Here is a 6,000-nt window from a genome sequence, read left to right on the forward strand (position 1 = left end):
ATCAACATTATTTTGAAGAAAGCATCTCTTACATAGATTTTAAAAAATATATCCAGTTATAGCCCATTCTTTTATTTGGATATATGCTTTTCACAAAGGAATACAGATAATTTTGAAGTAGTAGAAAGCATAGTGGAAATATTAAATGGAATGGCAAAAAGAACTCATTAGTTTGTCTTCTGGAAAATATGTGCTTTGTGACAGGCTATCTTCCTGGGCCTTGATGTCCAAAGAGACAGTACCTCACATCCATAGAAGCAATGTGAGAATGCCGACAATAAGCTAACAAAATTCAAAAGATGTTCACTTGTTTGAAATGGGTTCTTATCCTTGCCTCATGAAGGCCAAGTTAAATTATGGTCTGTCACAGCTTATTAGTGCCTGTATTATAATTGCATCTTCCCACAGGATAAACTTTGTAACATGCAATTATTTCAAGCCTTTTCTTTATGCCAGGAGCAATTGTAGTTTCTGAACAGTTTTCTGTAAAATTTTGCTTAAAAAAACAAGAAAAAATAGCAAGTATTTAAGAATTCTTCCCCCCCCCCCCAGTACCATGGCAAATTTTATAAAGCTGTATTCATATCCTTTTGTCAAAAAGTTTCAAATGCAATAGTTTGTATGTATGGCAGTTTCTACGGTCTCTTCATTTTTTGACTCATCTTTTTTGTAATACCGTAATTACAAAATTATTACAAAATTAGACAACATTCCATATATGGTTTCATCATTAATTTGTTTAATAGCCTTGTGATATTTAAAATTTTAGTTTCAATTCATTTTCTAATTATTTCCAAAATATAATTGCTTTTTTCACAGGAAGTTACATACTGGTCAATATTTTTATTTCATTGGGCCAAAATTTATTCCAAATCAACTGCATCATTTTGTACACATACCACAAAAGGAGTAGAAATTGTCTCAATGCAACCATTTGTTGGAACAGAAGGGTTAGAATTATATTTTAATTTGTCATTATAATGCCCATTCTCCCAATCTTAAAAAAAATCTTACGTTTTGGGTTTTTTTATTCTTAACCACTATAGATAATCATTAGCAAACGGCTATTTCACTGTTTATTCATAACTATTGTTTTTATACTGGTTCAAGAACTGTTCAATTATTTCTAACCTTATTCTTTTTTCTTTAAGTAATATTCATATAATTCATATTTGATCATGAATCTTTGATGAGACAATTTGCCAAGGACTTTATCAACAGATACAGCATCCCACATAACTTTTCTCTTTTCTATAAAGACACATGCTAGGATATTTTTTAGTTAAAAGGTCTTTAAGAATTTTAAGCAAAGCATAATTAATAAATCATATAGATTAATAAAAAATGGGAATTGGATATCTGCCTCGGTAACACACTTTGGGGGGGGGCTGCTATATAATTTTTGCATTATGTTTTGGTGCTTAATATTGTACACACATGTATCTCATTGTTCTTAGAAGTATGTCCAGTTATTATTCAAATAGTCATGTTTTCATAAGGAAGAGTTGGGATAATCCTATTAAGAGTCCTTAAGAGGTAGGGGAGAACCATTTATTTTTCTTTTTGGCCCTTCCTTAAGTCTTCATACATTCAACAAATACTCATGTATGTTAGTTATTTTACTGAGGTACAAGAATATGAATTGGAAGAAAGCAGTATCTTGTTATGCTTTTGTTGATAAGGAAAAATATTGGTCCTTTTCTGGATCTAAGTTACATACAACGTAAGAAATTGACCCAATTCCTGTCCCCATCTATGAATTACGGTTTGTATTGCAAAGCATAGAATCCTTTTTTTACATTATGTAAAAGTCTACTTACTTGATTGGATTAACAGCTATAAATTTTGAAGAATCTTTCATTATTAGATGTATTCAACATTGATCAGCATTTCTTAGTTATGTTACCACACATTTTTCTAATTAATTATTTGAGTATATACAAATGTTTTGAGCTGAAATACTTAACACAAGAAGTCCTTAACTTATAATAGAGTTCCCAAAAGCTACTTAAAACCTGATTCAAAGTTATAGTGGCTGCAGCAGTGCTTCTCCCACTCATTCACTCAAGGGAGATCAGGCTGGCTGTAGTGGGTGCAAAGCAGCTGGAATTTGCAGCCTCTAGCTTTCTTCCCACCCAGCAAGCAAGGGGAGATCAGGTTGGCAAGAGTTTTCAACCACAAGTGAGCAAGGAGAGATCAGGCTGGGTGGAGTTGCAAGCCACCAGCTGTTTCCCCACCTAAGGACTGGAGAGACTTAAACTACTCCCTGGCCCAGGAAGCTCCAACTTACCTTTCTGTTTTGCAGGTTCTGAAAGTGGCACCCACTTAACACATAATCAGCTTTCTTACAGAGTCAGTCTTATAGCAAACCTTTTTCAACAGGTTCTATTCTTGCAACATTGTAGGATTTTTTTTTTAATGAGGTCAATTCTTTTAAGGATAAGCCATTTTTTTCTGAAGTTTATGGAACTTCCATAAAAAGGCAGCCCCCTACACAAGAATAACACCTTTGCCTTAAGGCTAGATTGCAAACCCCAGCCAGCCTGATCTGTCATTGCTCACCAATCATTGCAAACTCTGACCAGCCTGATCTCCTTACTCACTGGGTGTGAAAGAAGTTGAAGAACTATGGGCACCCTGAGAGGCAAGAAAGCGGTGAGAGTAGGCTTGGGAGATATGGGGCAGGTGACTCTGGCCCTGCATAGGCCTCCCCCATCCCGGGGAACCCTATGCTGTTTAATAACTCTTGAATTTGTTTAATGGCTGCATCATGGAAAACAGAAGGTAAGATTAAGGAGGCTGTTTTGCTTAATGGCCGTTGCAACATGTGACTGCAATGGCCAGGTTCCATTACAATCTTGAGTACTACCTATATTTAAAATATTTCTTTCTCAAGTCATATATGTAATCATCCATACATATACCTATTCCCAAGTTTGTTTGCTTTTATTTTCTATAGATCTCATCCAGATTTGTTTTGAACAGATGGTTTTTTAATAATTCAATTGTCATACTCAGATCTAGTGGTTAAGACATTAGAGCTTAAGGCTAGAAACAAAGAGACTGTGAGTTCTTGTTCCCTCTTAAACATGAAAGCTAGCTGATGAATTTGACAAGTCACTCTCTCAGCCACAATATCAGACTCAGATAACAAGCCAGTTAGTCAATTCTTGTCACAACCAATGGATCAAGACTTGGTTGATCAGAAAAAACAGTCCCTGCATTTATGGAAAAACACTAGGAGAAAAAAACCCACTTGTTATACTTAGAATAGGCTGAGATTTATAACACTGTTCTACAGAAGTTATCCATTGAAAGTTAAGCACGCTGCAGAGTTTTTCATTACTTCCAGATCATGGATGTGTGTTTGCTATTTTTGTTCAAAGCACAGTTACTTTTGTACAATTTGTATACAAAGTACAATTATATATAATTTTGACCAGGGTAATCAAAATGCTGCCCTATAAAACAATCATATCCCGATATATCCTGGCTTTTTTCCTCAGCTACAGATATTAGGAAAATTAGTACAGCAAAGTTCCTTGGTTATTCTTTTGAGTGGTGCACTGAATTAGTGTGAGTAATAAAACTTAATAATATAAGGATTAGAATTTGGGTCCCAACTACTTTGCCTTCTGCCAAATGGTACAATTTATGCCCAGGAATTGTCTCCAGGTAACCAGACTATCCCCTTGCGAAGATAGGACCAGATGGTCTAAAGCAACCACTTGGAAACCATATCTTCCTTTCATAAATAAAGAGTATGTGTCTGCATGTTATATTCAATCTCATTTCTGTACAACAGGAGCTCTGTACCATCAGTATGAGGCTGGACAAGGATGGAAGAGTAAATTTATATGGAGATGATGTAAGATGAACGTTCTATGCAAAATAAAATAAAAATGTGAATGATAAATTAGAGAAAATATATGTGCACAAGATATATTTTAGAATTTTTCATTCTTCTTAAAATTAGAAATACAGCAATCCCAAAAATCCAAAGCCTAGGCAATCATTATGCTTTATGTCCACATCACACCTTTTAGCTATTTCCTAAAATAGTTCTTTACTGAGCAGGGTTGTTGACTTACATATTTTGAAAACAAAAACAAAAACCAATACCTAAATAATGTGATATCTACGTTTAACTTGAACTTAACAGATCAAGTTAAAAATATGTCTAGCATAGTTTGCAAAAGAAAAACTACCATATAATCATCCATTTGGCATTCCTAGAAGAGATTAGCAGGAAAGAAGAAAAACTCAGGAAGAGAAGCAGAGAAGACAAGACCTCCATATGATTTCTGAAGACCATGAAAACAATAAAGTACTGGAAACCATAGATTAAAATAGGAAAGTAGTATAGCAGTATTTTAGGGCTTACGTAGCTAAGCATTTATCTATTAGATAGAACTAGGAAAGCTAATCAATAAACACATGAGAACAAATGTTTGCAGCTAAGTCTCCTGATCAACCAACCCCCCCTACAAGAGTGAGGCTCATTTAATTGTCAAGGGCACCCAAACATCTGGTGACTAAAAATATACATCTGGATTTTTTTGAAGAGAGGTTAAGAGTAATAGTACACGTAAATAAAGACATCAGCAAATATAGCCTATATTTCTGTCACATTTTATCAGGGTTGAAGCTTCCTCTTCCACCCTTATTTTTCTAGGCCTGTTAATTATTTTACATGAAATTTATACACCATTTACTTTCACTTCTTTAGTTCTTAGGATCCAAGCACACACAGTGCCTGGCCTATTTTTACCATGTTATATTTCAGTATGGTACAGTTCAGGGCAGCAGCATTAAGAAAGTAGTTAACTTAGAATGTACATGTTTCAGAACTATGTGAAAAACAGCAGCTGAATAGGAAAGAATTTAGAGTTTTCTGCCATATTTACACCAAGCTGTACCATATTTCGAAGTAACAATGTCCCATCACTGAGAAAGCATAGAAATTACATCTTCTCAAGAAATCCCTATACTTCAACATAAGCTTAACCTTTTTCTCAATCCCTAAAGGCTTGGCAAAACTAAGTAGCTAAACAGCAACTTTTTAAATCATGCTTTGCTTGATTATGTATGTGTTGAACAAGAGATATTAAGGATATCATCTTCAATACAGCAAAAGTAAAAACATCAATCTGTAGAGGTCGTACTAACCAAAAATGTGTACATACTCTATCGTAGAAAGGTTAGGGATTTCATAATACTACTTGTTTCATAAAGTGTTACAGTATAATTGTATACACCACTGAACAGCAGCAGAAACAGAGACTCATTTCCCGTAGAATGACTGCAAAGCTCTCTGCAATTACTGTGATGGTGAGCCAGAATACAGATACAGAACACTGACCTGAAAGATAGCTGGGCTAAACTTAAATCTAAGATGCTTTTTCAGCCACATTTTTGCATTAGAGTTACATTAAAAAAAAAGGTTTAAAGGACTATTGTCATGCTCAGTTGACTTATGTCCCAACAAAATCAATGGCACATGACAGCCACAGTTTAACTTATTAACATTTATTTCAGTAAGATCTAAATATAATTAAAGTTTAGGTCTAAATCCAACCTAAATATCTCTCGTATATAAGCTCCCCTGTATTGAACATGAATTGCATAAAATAAATTCACAAGGATCTTCCCCTCCCCCATAGTTACAAAAGGGGTAGGGAATAATAAATTTTGGATTTTTATAGTATCAAGTTCCACTGCAATGGATGTAAGCTGTACAAAAGCACTACAATTGTAATGGGCCTGTGTAGGAAATGACCCAGCAAGTCAAATGTGTTAATGCTGAGTACATTGTCCTGAACTAAGCCCAGGTCTATTCCCAAATTTGAAGAAAAGCATATCAAAATGCAGTTGAAATTAAAAATAAAGAGGGAAACTCCTGTACCACAGTCCATTTCAACTGTTTCACAGCCATGGTCATGCATACAAGGCATGTAAAAATCTTATTTTGCCAATATACACACACCAAAACCAAGACTC

The sequence above is a fragment of the Natrix helvetica genome, assembly GCF_964273705.1.
Source record: "Natrix helvetica genome assembly, chromosome: Z".
NCBI classification, from domain to species: Eukaryota; Metazoa; Chordata; class Lepidosauria; order Squamata; family Natricidae; genus Natrix; species Natrix helvetica.